The sequence below is a fragment of the Cervus canadensis genome, chromosome 19, assembly GCF_019320065.1.
Source record: "Cervus canadensis isolate Bull #8, Minnesota chromosome 19, ASM1932006v1, whole genome shotgun sequence".
In the NCBI taxonomy this organism is placed as follows: domain Eukaryota; kingdom Metazoa; phylum Chordata; class Mammalia; order Artiodactyla; family Cervidae; genus Cervus; species Cervus canadensis.
The window spans coordinates 19664711-19680956 of record NC_057404.1 but is presented as its reverse complement, the minus strand read 5'-3'; positions in this window follow the sequence as shown (position 1 = coordinate 19680956).

Sequence of the window (16246 nt, the reverse complement as noted above, 5' to 3'; positions counted from 1 at the left end):
TTGGTGCTGAAGAGAGGATGCCCAGGGCAGGGTAGGACCAACTTTGAAATCCCCTATGCCTGGATATGCCCTCAGCCATCTCTTGTGCAGCCCTGGCCACACTCAGCAACTCAGCTGAGTCATTCCTTACCTTTTTTAGGTCACCTAGGTTTGTGGCCCTGGGTCAGGCTCTTGGCTCCAAGTCACTCACTGCCAAGTAAAGTCTTATGTCACCAGTTCTCAAACTTCAGTCTGCCTCACAGTCACTAGGAGGGTTTGTTAGAACCCACATTGCTGGACAAGTCAGCTAGAATTTGGGGTTCAGCTGGTCCTGGGTGGGACTTGCTCACAAGCTGGGAGGTGATGCTGCTGCCAGTCCAGAGACCCCATTTCCGGAACCACTGGCTGATAGGAAAGGGTCACTCTGCTCCCCCTTCATCCAGAAGCAGCCACATTAAAGCGTTTGAGGATTTCTTTATTTTATACCTTGTCCCACTTCCACAGACCCAAAGCTCTTAAAATTCTCCCGTGTGATGTAGAAAACCATTTGTTCTATCAAGTGTCCAAAGGGATAAAAGATTTGGTGGCTTTGTCCTAGATTATATACATATTTTTTTCTATCAGTATAGTAGACTATAGTTTTTTTGATTTTTTTTAATTGGAGGATAATTGCTTTACAGTATTGTGTTGTTTTCTGCCATATATCACCATGGGTCAGCCACAGGTGTACATGTATCCCCTCCCTCTTAAACCTCCCTCCCATCTTCCACCCCATTCCACCGTTCTAGGTTGTCACGGAGCACTAGGTTGAGCTTAAACCTGTGTCACACAGCAAATTCCCACTGGCTGTCTGTTTCACATATAGTAATACATGTGTTTCCATGCTGTTTTTTTCAATTCATCCCACCCTCTCCTCCCCCCACTGTGTCCACTAGTCTCTATGTCTGCATCACCATCGCTGCCCTGAAAATAGGTTCATCGGTACTTTTCAATGCTTGTGGAAGACAATCTGTTCCAGTTCTAGAGAACTGGACCTCATAGTGTTTCTGGGGGGTCCCATCTATCTTCTAGGACCTTCCTCTGGATTTTCACTCCTCCTTCATTATACATGGTTTAGACTGGTCTTTGGGGAACTGAATTCTTGGGTTGTTCATAATCAGGATACATGGAATGAGAGCTTTCAAGTCTTGTGAGTTTTAAGGGTTTGAATTTACCTAACTCTAGCCAATGTGGAGGCACCCCCTAGGGAACTGGGCTCTTATTAACCTGATGTAGGCCATGTCTCACTTAGTTATCTTCTACTGCCTTCCTACTGTGTGTCTGGCTCCACCCCAGGTACTGGCAATCCTGAGGAGAAGTAGGCAGGCAGAAAACTGACCCAAACACAATTTGATCCTCTGGAAGTGACTTTCAAGTTGCTCTGTGGTCCAGGGCTGGGGGTGATGGGATCGACTGATTAATTCTGTACTGCAGAGGGGCAGAGAAAGAGAAGGTCAGGATTTCTATTCACAGTGAACTATGACATTTTGATCCAGAAGACAAAATCCGCCATTGCCCTTGCCTTCTCTCTAAACGTTTGTGTCATTAATTTGAAGGGTGTGGTCTGGTTTCAGAAGAAGTCTCTTTATTTAAAAATAGCCTCTTTTCCATTGCCCCTGTGGAAGGGCTTAAAATTCCACCATTACAATTCATTGGTTTGAATTAAGTTTTAATACTCCACTAAAATGTGAAGGCCCCTGGAGAAAGTGTATTAATGTGATATCTCTCATTACTGCTAAAGCATAAGTCAGTTCATCACGTCCTCTCTAAGGAGACGGTGGAAGGTGAACGATTCCATACCTGAATGTGGGAAGAGGAGAAAGGCAACAGAGTCTGGAAGGAAGATGGCAGCCTCCCTTATCTATGGAGGAGCACCCAGAGTCCTGGAGGGAAAAGGACTGGGGAGGATCTGCTTGCCGGGGTGGATGCTGTGTAACATCCGAGGCCAGTATTTCTGACTCTGGAATGGGTGTGTGTGTGTGTCTGTGTGTGCACGCACGAACGTGGTGCACTCAGTCATGTCCCACTCTTTGCGACCCCAAGGACTGTAGCCCACCAGGCTCCTCTGTCCATGGAATTTTCCAGGCAAGAATACTGTAGTGGGTTGCCATTTCCTACTCCAGGCCGGAATGGTTGGAGATCAGAAAAATCTCAGAGAGCAATGCCATTTGACCAACTATTAACTTACCAAGTAAAAACATTTAAGCCAAACCACCAAACAAAATACAACCCCCACCCCCCCACACACACAATCTTCTGTCAGGATTATTTCATTAACAAGACAGGGCATTTTTGCTAGCAAAAATTAGAAAGGAACTAGCCTCATAATAAAAGGCAGTCCTTTAAATATAATTTACTTATGAAAAAATCCTAATTCGTCTCAGCCTCATTTTGCTGTGGACAAGTAGAAACTTACCTTCAGATCAGTGATAACCATTGTTGGGCACTTGGAAGTCACATTTCTAAATACTAAAGATGTGTAGGGTCAAGAGTTCTGTTCTTTCAGAGACCTGGGGTTACAGACGTAGGCTGGGGAGAGTGCTACATAGGAAGCAGGAATATTCCTTCTACCTGCTCCTAAGGCCCAGGCAGATGCCACCAGCTCCAGGGAGCTCCCTCATGACCTCAAGTCAAAACTTTAATCTTGTAGTTCAGATAGTAAAGAATCTGCCTGCAGTGCAGGAGACCCTGGGCTGGGAAGATTCCCTGGAGAAGGGAATGGCTACCCACTCCAATATTCTTGCTTGGAGAATTCCATGGACAGAGGAACCTGTAGATTAAAGGGCTACAATCCATGGGATTGCAAAGAGTCAGACATGACCGAGTGACTTTCACACACACATAAACACACACATACAATAAACTATAATGGAAAATAATCTGAAAAAAAATATATATATATATAAAACTGAATCACTTTGTGTATACCTAAAACTAACACACTACTGTAAATCAACTATATTTCAATTTTAAAATGCTGCTAAATAAAATTATATACCTATGAAAAAATCAACTGGTCGTTTCTCTCTGTTCCCACTGAGCCTTGCCTACAGCCCTTTAACCCTGTTTTATACTGTAGTTAGTTTGTTGTCCAGTTCTCCTCCTTAGAGGGACTGTGAGCTCCTTGAAAGCAGGGGTTGGGTCTTAATCAGCTCTGAGTACCCTCTCATGCTTTGTATAGAAAGTTCCTAGACAAATTCCTTGAATAAAATCAAATCCACTGTCTTCCTTTTTCATTTTTCTTCTCTCTTCCCTCTCCTGTCTTCCTTATCTTCCTTCCTCCTTTTCCTTTTTTATTTGTTCCTCTCTCCCTGATTTTCTTCTGTTAGAAACAGTTCCCCCCCCCAACCCCCGTCCCCCACTGCAGTCAGAGGTCTCTGGAATATTCCCGCCTTCTCCTTTCTTTCATCCTTGACTTCCTTTCTGCAATTTCAGATATTTGGAATCAAGACGAATGAACTATGACATTTGCCTTTTACATCAAAATAGAAGAGCAGAAAACAAAAATAGAAGAGAAGGCTGTAAGAAGATACACTCCCATTCCAACTGGGAGACTATGGGATTTCTTTCTGCCAAGGACGGCATTCAGGATCCAGCTAAATTCTGCACGGCGTTTTTAAATGCTCAGTACTTCATTTTTCTTTTGACACCTAGTCTTTACCTTCCCTCCATCCCAGTCCTATCTCTGTTCTATCTGTATATGGACTGATTACTTCCTATTTCTACCTTCCTTAGAACATCACACCAGGTACCATCCTCATGTCTTGGTTGCCAGACCTTGTCCTTCAAGCCTCAAGTCTCTGACTCTGCAGACTCTTCCTTTGGGCCCCAGAGCCCTCGCTCTGAGAAGATGTCGTGAAGAGGCAATAGAAGCTCTTGGTGTCACCTCAGACTTTCCCAGTGTATTTCTGTGGGGATGCTGAAGGTCTCGGAATCATTCTGTCTGTAGCTCTGAAATGAGCTCTATTTCTGGGACTGTCAGATGAAATGCTGTTGCTCCTAGTTATTTTTGGCTCTTTGCCCTTCTGAATAGGTGCATATTCAGCTCAATGCTCCCCCCAACTCTGAGCTGGGAAAAAGTAGGCAGCTTCGCTTAGCCAAGCGTCCTTCCTCCCATGTTGGGAACACTTGTCCCCTTAAGCACTAGCTGTCATCCCTGGTCTGCTCCCAGGATGTCTGTGCAGTGTCCAGGTGAGCAGCAGGGAAATCCACTCTCTGGCCACTGATGAAGAGCTCTGTGAGCTGAGCATCCCCGGGAAGGTGCAGCCAGAACCTCCTTACTCATGCATAGATCTGCATCTTGCCCCTACAGGGCACAGCTGAAAAACTTCTCCAGATCCTTGGGGGAATCTGAGATGGAGGGAGATGTTTCAGGCTCAGTGAGCAAGAAATGTTTGTACACGGTGGATCTGAGGGAGGAAGATGCTCTGAGATGCAGAAGGTCAAGAGCACATGTCCACAGGTGGAAGGATGTCTTTGGTTGCACGTGTTGAGAAGAATGTGTGTGAGGAAAAGGAGCAGAGTGGAGAGAAGTTGGGTGTGAATGTGCAGATCCGCTCGGGATGGAGAGTGAGAGGAGGAAGCCACTGGGCACGGAGGGAGAGAATGTCAGTGTAAATAATTAAAGAGGGCACATGAGTGCATGCAAGAGCATGGGGAAGTGGCTTATGTCAACAAGTCTTGACGATATTTTATAACTACATCCTGCAACTGCATTTGTAATACTCAGGCAGTCATTAACATTGACTTAGGACTTTTCATCTATCCAGTAAAGTGTAAAATGTCAATACCATCCTGGAAGCTTAGTAAGGTCCATATAAAATCAATAAAAGCATAAAGGAAGGAAAGCTAGACAAGAGTCCTCTTAATAGCTACTTATCTCTATAGCTTTTCACTGAGAAATTTCTTTTTAAAGTTCTTATCAAGCATGACTTTGATGCATTAATTCATTTAATCCTCATGAGAGCCCTGAGAGGGGATAAGCAGCAGCATCATCAGCAACCTCATTTTACAGACAAAGAAACTGAGTCATTTAAAAGATCCCAGGTCCACAGCTGGGAAGCAGCAGAGCCAGGTTGGATTCAGTTTTGCCCAAGGACTCATGCTCACACCACATCACTGAACTCCTGCTGGGAGTGGGTGTTGGAGAGGCAGCAGGTGTTGTGCGGCGTGTCAGGGAGTCACTCCTGGGTTTTACACTTAGGTATCAGGGCTCCACCCGGTGCTTGAGGACATGGACTGCCATCTCAGACACCGTTGTCCAGTTGTGCTGTCCCACCACCTCCAGCTGTGTGACCCTGGGCAAATGACTCATCTTTTTCTAAACTGTCTCCATGTCTGTAAAAATGAGGATGAAATCAGTGGATCTGCCCATCTTCATGGTGTTGCAAAGGCCGGGTAAGGTAGCACAAGTAGGTGCATTGTCCATTATCAAGCCCTAGAAAAGAGTAATGCAGCCTTTGGATATTATTCATGCTTGGCTACTTCAAAAAAAAGCTCACAAAAAAAGACATCCCCTATAAGACCATGAAAAATAATAAAAGGTTAATAAATAGCTGTGGTAGCATGTCTCCAAAGATGATCCCACCCATGGACCACATCTCCCATTATAAGCTTGCAGGGGAGGAATATGACCCCTGGGGGAAGTCAGTGGCCATATGTGAACTGTGACCACTGGCATGAAGTGAGAAAGTCCAAGCTAGCCATCTGGAGGGAGACAGGTAGCTAGCCTCCAGCCATTCCGGCCATCTCAGCCCAGGAGACACATGTGTGAATGAGCAAAGCATCTTGCGTGTTTATCCTAGTTCAGCCTTTAGATGACCTCAGCCCCAGCCACCATCATGCTGAAACTGCATTAGCGTCCCCCAAACAAGCGCTGCCCAGCAGAATCCTGTCAACCCACTGAACCAGGACAGATACAAATAAACTGAGACCCTGAGTTTGGGGGTTGTCTGTTCACAGCAATAGATAACTAAAACAGTTCCCTTGGCTAATTTTTAATATTTTAACTGAACTGTGTAGTTGGCTTTGAGCTTCCTGGCATTCAAAGCAGAAAGGGGAGCAGGGTGGATTATACGCACTTCCTGTCTTGAGGCACTATGATTCACTTGAGTGGATAGTTGATCTGACCCATCTCCTGGCAGACAAATCAGAATGAAAATTAAACTACCCCACTTACATGACAATCTCTCTTATTTTTACCAAAATTACAATTGCTCAGATTCTATAATCTGCCTTGCTAGAGTGAACCAAAGGATTGCAGGTGTCATTAAGGAGAAGATGCCCCTTGCATTTGGCCCAAATCTTTCAGAATGGAACTCAAGACCGTTTCCTCCTGTTTGGTTCCCAGTGCATCTTCTGCCTCCTCCCTCATTCCAATCCCACACTGAGTCACAAACAGGCTTGGTAACTCCGGGGTCCTGAGCAGCCAAAATTAATGATTAAAATAGAAATGCCAGAAACAGTTGAAACAGAAGCAGATTGAATGATTTATTCAAACCTTCAGGAAAAATTACTATTGAGCCCAGAATTGAAGTTTAGACTTGTGGCTCCTAATTACCTAGAATGCAATGCTTCCCTGGTGCTAACCCCCCAAAACAGACACAAAAGACACATAAAATATATACCAGGGCTCATGTCTTGTGTCCTTTAAAACCATGCTCTGGAAGGTCAGGAGCCATTTCCATCTTCTGAATGGTACAATGTTTAATGCCTTACTGGTGCTTATTAAAGCTTTTCTTCATTAAGTGACCTTCCAAGTTTATGGCTATAAACTGCCTCAGATGAGTGTGAGTAAGTGGTTTCCAATCTCTCCGGTATGACCTTGACACTTGGGACCAGCAGGCAATCAATGCCCAGGACATTATGGGGAGTCTGGGTCAGCACATGGGGTATTGGAAGTGACCTCAGTCACTTGGGACCTGAACTTAGCCCATGTAGTCCTGTAAAGGTAGTGATACTTGTCTTTTGGGTCCTGAACCTCATTTTCTATATTCTTCCCCCTCGTTTGTCTTCACAATGGGACATCAGAGTCCTTATGCTGAAGCTCCTTGTGGATAGTTTTAGGTTAACACAGAGCAAATCTGAGACCCTGAGCGTCTGGTGAATTTCTACACTCATGCCCTTGCGTCTCGGGCTTGCTCCAGCCATTCGCCACCTGTGTGGTGTGTGCTGGTTCCCACAGCTGGCTGAGAGACAAACAATACTGGCCCTGGAAGTGCTTGGGAGGTCTCCTGATCCATGTTCCTGGTTTTCTGGTTTTCCAGGGGTGCCCACTGAGGTTCCGAGGGATCTTGCCACCCGAAGAAAGGCAGCCTTGGGCTCTGCCACATCTTCTCCCTCCCTGACTCTGATTAATTCATGTTATGAATAAATTCAGCAAACAACAAATGTTTGTCGAATGAACACTAAATTATTAATGACTGGTAAAGAGAATGCGTTATGCTTCCCAGAGGTATTTGAATGTGGAACAATGCTTTCACCCAGAGAAGGGAATTTCTGGCCGTAGAATGGGGGTGGGACCAAGCAGTGTGGGGAGATTTGGGGATGGGTGCAGTCTTCTGCAGGTCTCTTATCTTATATCCCGAAAGTAACTTCTGTGTCTGCTGAGGATGTGGCTGGCTGCCTTCAAAGATTCTAGAAGAGGGCTGAGGAAAAGCTGGGTCTGCCCTGTACTTTGGGAGGCCGTGCAGGGCTGTGACCAGTGCCCTCCCGGATGCAAAAGGAGGCACTGGCCTCATTATATGCATGTACCATGGCTGCTGTTTTAAACTCCAATACTGCTGAACAATTCAGAAATAGATCCATTATAGGTCTGCTTTTGCCCCAGGGCTTTAACACAGGTCACTAGAAAATCCAAGATTGCACAGTAATTCAAACTCTCAAGAGGGAAAGAAAAAAATTGTCTTCAGCACTTCCTCACCCACCTCCCCCCCCATCCCCACCCCCAACATAACAAAGAACACCTCTTCATTTCTGTAGTGCTTTGGAATAAATAGCTCTTACATTGAACTTGAAATCTAAATTTTTCTTCAGCTATTAATTGATAAGAGGAGCTCATTTTACCTCTCATGCTCTGAAGTAAGATTACAGTGTAAATAAACTGGGTCAGGTTTAGCAGGATGGACGTGAACTGTTCCCTAATTCCTTTTAATCTCTGTAAAGGAATAACTAGGATTTGGACATCAACATTCAATAAGCAATTATGTCGCCCCTTCAGACTCCATCTAAATCAGTCCACTGTTCTCTCAAAGAGAATCCAACGAACCGCCAAAGCATGCTCTTAAATTGCAATCTCCTCTGTTTGTTCTGGCCCCTGAGAGGAAGAGAGGTTGTAGGAGGGATTTGATTTGATTTATATTAATTTTTAGAGTATCAGGGATTTCTTGTTTTACTTGACATGGATCAGGGAAAAGGGGTCAGTAAACAAGGTTTTCTCAACTACTGATCGCTATACCGTGCTCAGCATCTCAGGCGCCTGCTTTCTCATTTTCTCAGGGCCTTAGAATCATTATCTAATTATTAATCTCACCCTAGAGTTCTGAGAAGCTTATGATGCCCATTGAAGTTAATGAAGGCTTTTACCTATAGGTCTGGCACTAAATCATTGTGATTGACTGAGTGCCCACAATCTGGTAGGCACTGATAGAACTGGCAGGGGGAAAAAGAATTAAAACACAGAAGGAATTAAGAAGAGGAAGAAAGAAAAAGTGTGGGGAAGGAGGAGGGTTGAGAAACCAAACCCAGACTGGAACTTCAAAACACCTCATTAGGAAAATGGGGCAGTTAAGGAAGAAATCACCAAGTAATCTGCTTACACTTAAATTAATTATTCATTTATATATATTTACGTGGCACACTTTCTCTAGGGAACCCAATGTGCTTTGCAAACGTATTAAATAATTAACTCTCTCAAATCTGAGTGAAGTGGAAAGGCAGTGAAAATATTCCAGGAAGAGCCGAGCAGGTTGGTGAGTGATAACCAGATGTGTCGCTTTGAAAAGGCAAACCTACATGGCACCTAGAAGAGACCACAGCACACAAGGCTTCTTCTAGGGGCTGATACTCTGGTGGTTTGTCTTAGCACCTTCTAGCGTAAGAAGTTTTTTTTTTTTGTCTTTTTAATGTAGATAAATGATGCTAGAAGGACAGACAAACACATAAAGAGAGGTGAATTACTATAGAAATCCAGTATGTTTTGAGAGAGGCTGTTATTAGAAGAAAGTCAAATGGGAAACATTAAAAAAAATACTGCCTTCAAGACGAAAATAAAATGAAGTATTTCAAATCAAGAACATCAAATATGGCATTAAATAAAATGAAACTGCAAAGGCCAAACACCAAATGATGAGCCATAACATTTACTAGGTTGTGTTTGAACATATTTTCAGTTTATAAAATTGTATCTTCACTGCACTGTTGACAAGACACATATTAAAAAAAAAAAATACCTTTAACACAAATGGTTTAAATATCTCTGTGGGAAGTATAAATGTATTTGCCAAATCATCAGAGGGCAAAACCAAACAAAAATCACAGGAAATGAAAAAAAACCGAGACGTGGAAGTGGCAGATGTGTGGCTGTAGTGAGCGTGGCTGCAGAATGAGCAGGGTAGCCATGTGCCTCCATGGGCTAAGACCTCTTGGTCAATTACAGGAACAGACTTCAGTTCACTGAATCTTACAACTGATAAGCCGGAACCCATACACACAGAAGAACAGGCATGGTCCTTAGAGAGATCAAAGTGATTAAAACCACAACATGTAATCGTTCACTTACCTATCACCCAGGGACACACAGCCCAGCAGCTAATGTTGAGATTTGGCCAATTAGCCTACAGGAAGTCTCAGTGTGGGAGAGAGATGGTAATGAACAAGAAGACAGGGTTTCTTACCTCCTTAGAATGGAAGATGACCTTACCAGTCCATTGGCAGGAAATTCAAATAAAAAGGAAAGGGTGGTGAGTTGCAGGGGAAGACAGACACTTTTTAAAAATCGTTCTATGGATCCCCAACTCCATCTGGAATCCTGACTGCTTTCAATTTTTATTTTACCTTTAAAAAACAAACAAACAGGGATTTGTCTTCCTTGGTATGTGGGATAGAATTGGTTCTCCACCAACTCCCAATCAAGGACCTTTGAGCAAGTCCCTTCACCTTCCTGAGCAGGCTTTACCCATTGAAAAAGATGCCAGCCACCCTCAGGACTGTTCCTAGGATTAAAGGACATGGTGGCTGAGAAGTGCTTTGCAAACTACACAGATGTGGGGTTATTTGTATCATTTTGGACAGGGATCAAAGTCTTACTATTCAGGACACACACGTCTGAGCATCAGGAACGAAACCTCAGAGGTCTCTGCCTCCCACCTTTTCCCATAGACCAACATCCCACGCTATTACTACTGAAATATTCCAACATCATCTCCGGTTTCAAAGATGTCGGTCTCATTTTATTGCTTGCTTTCCCCGTGGACTCATCCCAGTTTACCTGGTGAAGTTCAGCCTTAGTCAGGGAGCAGTTTTCAGCCTTCACATAAATGGACCAGCATCTTCCTACCTAACCTTCCTCCTTCCAGCAGCACAGACCACAAAACAAAACCAAACAAGCCCTGTCCCTGTATTCTTTCAGGGACTGTAGATAAATTCTCCTTCCCCCAGATAAACACAAAGGCTGCCTATTGGGCTTCCCTGGTGGTTCAGTCAGCAAAGAATCCGCCTGCACTGCAGGAGACCTGGGTTCCATTCGTGGGTTGGTAAGATCCCCTGGAGAAGGAAATAGCTACCCACTCCAGTATTCTTGCCTGGAGAATCCTCACGGACCGAGGAGACTGTCGGGCTACAATCCATAGGATCGCAAAGAATCAGACACAGCTGAAGCAACTGGGTACACACACACACAAGCTATATTATTAAGGCACTATTAATATTTTAGGTAACATTTTATTATCATTTACATGAGGACTCTATTCAAGGATATTTGCTATATCTATAGTTTGAATCTATTTTATATATTACATATAGAAAGCAAACAACTATATATTAGAGATTCAGATTAAACTTATTTAATCTTATTATACAAAATAAGATTAAATTTATTTTGTATATATAAGTTTATATATTTTATATATACACAAAATTCATTTAAATTTGTCTATACCTAATCTCAACTCACCAGATTTAAAGTTAGGATGGTTGACAGGTACTTCCCTGACATTTCTAAATCTTGCATCTCCAATTATACAGAAGAAACATCTGCCTACCTAGCCAATTTAACAAAAATAGGCAAAACAAGGGGAAAGCCCTGGCAGCATCAAGGTGAGAAGCAACACTCCTTAAATGATAACGCCAGATCCCCCAACTGTGATCTCATTAAACCTCACCACACTAAGATGAAGGATTCAGTCACTGCTTTTATTTTTATTCTCAGGGAAAAAGACAGTGGAGGTCCAAGGAGATTGAGCCAATTTCCAAGGTCACTCACTTACAGCACAGTAAAGAAGCTGAAAGCCAAATATCTTCAGCCTGCCTGGCTGCAGCAGCCCCCGCTGGACACCAATGCCTGTCCCAGCAGAGGACGGGGAGCACTGGACCCCAGTCAGGGCACCTCACCCTCTTGGGAAATTTCCCAAAGATTTTCCAGTTCCTCCAGACTATGGGTAAGCATCCAAATGATTGTATTACAGCATTTAATATCCTCCCATTTCCCACCCAAACTGAGAAATATTTAAAGGCTTAAGAGCACAGAACATGAACAACCAGTTATTTTTCAGTGCTGCTGTTCTTCAGCGAAGGAAGAAATGGCAAAACCGTCTTTGCACTCCCAACTTAAAATTAAAAAGTGGACTTGCAGAATCAAAAGTTCAACTTCCCTCAGTGAAGAGAAAGGGGTTTGCCCCTTAGCTGGGAGTTTCAAGTAGTCATTTTCACACACGTGCTGTGTGTCTAAATAGTTTGAGAAGTAAAACTGATTTCAGGTTGAAAAGCCTCTGGCCACATTCCATAGAAAAATTCAAACATTGTTACATGGAACAATCTTCAGATTGTTGGCAATGCATACTTTTATTTCACAATAGTCTCTACACCATGTATATTAATTATGGATCCTCTAGTACAGGGTTTCAAAAGTGGGGGGTGAACTTTTTCCTCCAGGGGACATTTGGCAATGAAACATTTTTGCTGATCACAACCAGGAGAGGGGATGTTGCGCTATCGGCATCGAATGAGGGGAGGGCAGGATGATGTTAAATATGTTATTCACCCAATGCATAGGACAAGCCCCACAACAAAGAATGACCCAGCCCCAAATGTCAACAGTGCCGAGGTTGAGAAACTCTACTCTATGACCATCACATCCAACATTCAGGAAATAGGTGCCCCTCCCCTTCTGTCCCCGCCCAGAACTCTGCTCTAATTCTTATTGTTGTTATTGTTTTAGCAGGCTCCACATTAGAATAGCTTGAACCAAAAATATTTTTTCAGATCATTTACATCTCCAAATGTTGAATACCTGGAGTCTGAAAATGCCATTTGCGATGTACTTTATGATTTGCATTATAAATGGAGTCAAGAACGTTTATATTCTGCATTTGTCTATATTTAATCTAGGTTGTAAATGGAAGCTCCAGCACACAAAGGCCACACGTTACCTTTCTGGGGAGAGATTATGTCAGTCGGTTGGGTGCACTGTGTTCTGTTAAAGTTGAAACCAGGCTTCCCTGTCAGACTCTTACAGCTCAATACGTTTGGGTCTCCCAGCAGAAAGCACAGGCGTCCTGCAAATGGCTCCTTTTGCACAGAGGAGAGAGCAGATCCGGACCACTGGAGCGTGGCCCGCCACCACCCCTTAGCATCCTCCCTATTACCCACTCAGGCCTGGGAGAGCAGCCTGCCTGACAGCTATCAGGGGACATCTGCAATTGAGTCAAGTAAACACCCTGGAGCTGTGTAAGGCAAGAACAAGAGGTTCTGAAACCCTCTTCCTTGCACACCTCTGAGTCCCACAACTTACACTGTGCCATTGGATCTCTTCCTGCCCTCCACCTATTCTTCCCCGTATGTCAACTTTGCTTTTAAGATAAAGACAAAGCTCCTTTAGTGCCTGCAAGGTCCTGCCCACTGCCTTTATTCTCTCTACTCCTGCCAAGCAGACCTAACCTTCACATAAGGCACTGTCCCACCGCAGGGCCTTTGCACAACCCATTTCCATTTCCTCAAGCTCCCCTCCACTCCCTCCACTTTACCTAATTAATTCACTTGCTGGTTTAACAGACATCAGCTCAGCCCATCACTTCCTTAAGAACACTTCCCAGACCTCCCTGAATCAAAGCCCTCAAATACTCATCTCCATCTTGCTCTTCCTTCAGAGCATTCACACTGATGCAGATTTACAATCATTTGTGTAATTATTTGAATAATATCTGGCTAGGACACATTATTGTAATCTGAACAACAAGCACGATACTTACCATATCACAGATGCTGGGTAAGTATTTGTTATTTGACCATTTAATTAGACATTAAACATAAAATGAATGAAACAACATGATTGAATGAATGAAACTATTCTAAAATGTAAAATCACCAGCCAAGATATAGGTGTGAAACTGTGTGTGTGCTTAGGTCCAGGTAACCATTCGGATTGTCAGTATTTGGCATTTAGATTATTAAAAGGAGCAGAAGAGAAACCTTGCCTACAAAACAACTGAGAAAAAAATTGTATACCTCACTCAGAGCATCATTAAGTTAGAGAACAACTCCCACACTGTGCTTTAGGATGAAGCCAACATCCAGATTCTCATTGCAAATTTGGCTCCCCTAGAATTCTCTTCTTCTCTTCCCTGATCCTGCTGCTTCCTAAACGTGAAATAGTCACAGCTGCACCATTCCTTTGCTTTTTTTCTCTGGTTTTGGCGTGGCTAAACTTCCTTCTTTAGTTGTATGTTGTGAAGTACCCAAGAAGCCAAGAGCACCATTTGAGATATTTAAATACGAAATTGAGAAATGATTCTGACTTAGATATAAAGCCCACAGTCACCATGATGAACATGACTGCAATGTTTAAAATCCCTAAATAAAGAGTTGCAGCACTTTCTGCATATTCATTGCTGAAATGAATATTATATATGATTTCTGATTTTGTAAGCATTCAAACCAGGCAAGAGGGGAATGAGGACTTGCTTGTTTTTATCAATGAAAACAGACTGCACTTGACCGAAGAAAGAACTGTTTCCTCTAGGATAAAGAGTGATGTGTACATGGAAAGCAGTTCTGTGTATTAGTCTCTGAGCAAAGCTTTATTTTTATATTATTGTGTCATTTTATGCACAGTCCCCAAATGCCTTGTCAGTGACAGCCACTCATTAAATCACTTAAACTATCATATAAAAATAAAGATGGAATTTAAGCTACACTAAGCCAGGCAGTCCATTAGCAAATACTGATGGCTCCCCACGGGGTCCCAAGAATTCCTGCAGGTGATGGAGGTATATATTAAAGGAGTATATGGTCCGTTTCCTTGAAAGGACTTGGAGGCAAATCTAAGTGACAGAGAGATGAACATGTGATCAAAATAAGATTATTCAGTTGGAAAAATAAATTGAAGGTCAGCAGTGGGTCCTCCTTACAGACAAAGGAGGGAAGCTGGGTTCTGAATAAAAAAGTTTGTGAAAGGCTAGAAGGTAATGACTCTGGTTAAAGAACCTCTAAGAGGTCAGTTTGGTTAAGCTCCTCCACTTTGGGATGCGTAAAGCCACAGGATAAACTTGGTACATCTTCCAGAAAGGTCAATATTCCCTTTCTGGAAAAAAATGTATAATATTTTTTCAACATGGAAACAAACATGGCTATATCATGGGGGATAATTTTTTTAAAAACTTAAGAAAATGTGGAGCCACAAGAACTTTCGCAGACTGACAGTGGGTGCACAAATGGGTTCAGTCACTTTGGAAAACTATTAGGGAGTTTCAGTTAAGCTGAAATATGCAAAACCTATGATCTAGAGGTTTACTTCTAGATATGATAGTGAAAGTAAAGTCGCTCAGTTGTGTCCAACTCTTTGCGACCCCATGGACTGTAGCCTACCAGGTTCCTCTGTCCATGGGATTTTCCAGGCAAGAGTACTAGAGTATGTTGCCATTTCCTTCTCCAGGGGATCTTCCTGACCCAGGGATCGAACCCAGGTCTCCTGCAGATTCTTTACCATCTGAGCCACCGGGGAAGCCCATAAGCAGATCATGGAGTCCTCGCATAATGCACACATGGCAATGAAAATGGGTGAACTACAACCACACGTGGCATCACAGCCAAATCTCACAAACATATTGAGTGAAAGAAGCCATACACAAAGGAATAAATAGTGCATGATTCCATTTACATAAAATCTCAAAATAGGCAAAGTGGACAATAGTGGCTGCTTTCCTTCAGGGAGAAGAGAGTGTAGTACAAAAGGGTGACGTCTTATGGGGCATTTGTTTACCGGTGGTCATAAGCCCTGTGATAATTCATTATGCTGTTTATGCTTTGTGTACTTTCTAGAATGTATGTTATACATATTTAATCATATTCTAAAGATTAATTTTTTTTCTTAAAACGTGTGACCCTTTGAAAATAAAAGCACTAGCTTTCGGAGACGTTATGTTGCTTATGGGTGGGACTACCTCCCACCCTCCCTACCCCAAATTTGCTGAAGTATGTGTTCATCCTTTGTGATTAAGTTCAAGAGGTATTGGCAAGGCAGAGGGGTTATCATGGAAGACCTGGGAGCTAGGAAGTGGATGGGAGTTGGCCAGGTTGTTTCCTAGCTCTGGAGGGGAGTCCATCAGGGACACGATTTCCTGGGGATTGCCAAATGTAAGTCCTAGACCAGGGTTACCTGAAGAGACTGGAAACAAATTAACCCACAGTGCAAGAGGAATTGGGTTTAAGTATAAAAGTCAGAGGATAGAGCCAGATAAATGGTACCAAATGACAGATACAAGCAATGAGACAGTAAAGAGGAAACAAGTTGCTGGAAAGAAGTTGCTGAGGAGTCCAAGTAAGGTCAGAAAATAGAAAGATGGGTTCATCTCCCAGAAAGCTGAAACCCAGGGAACTAGGACTGTTTCCCATGCTGCCTGTCTTCCAGCATTAACACTCTGAGGACTCAGAGAAATTGAATTTGAATCTAGGCATCCAGGTGGCGTCAAGGTTGGAAGAAAAAACACACTTTGTCTGAAAGTTTGTTAGACTGATT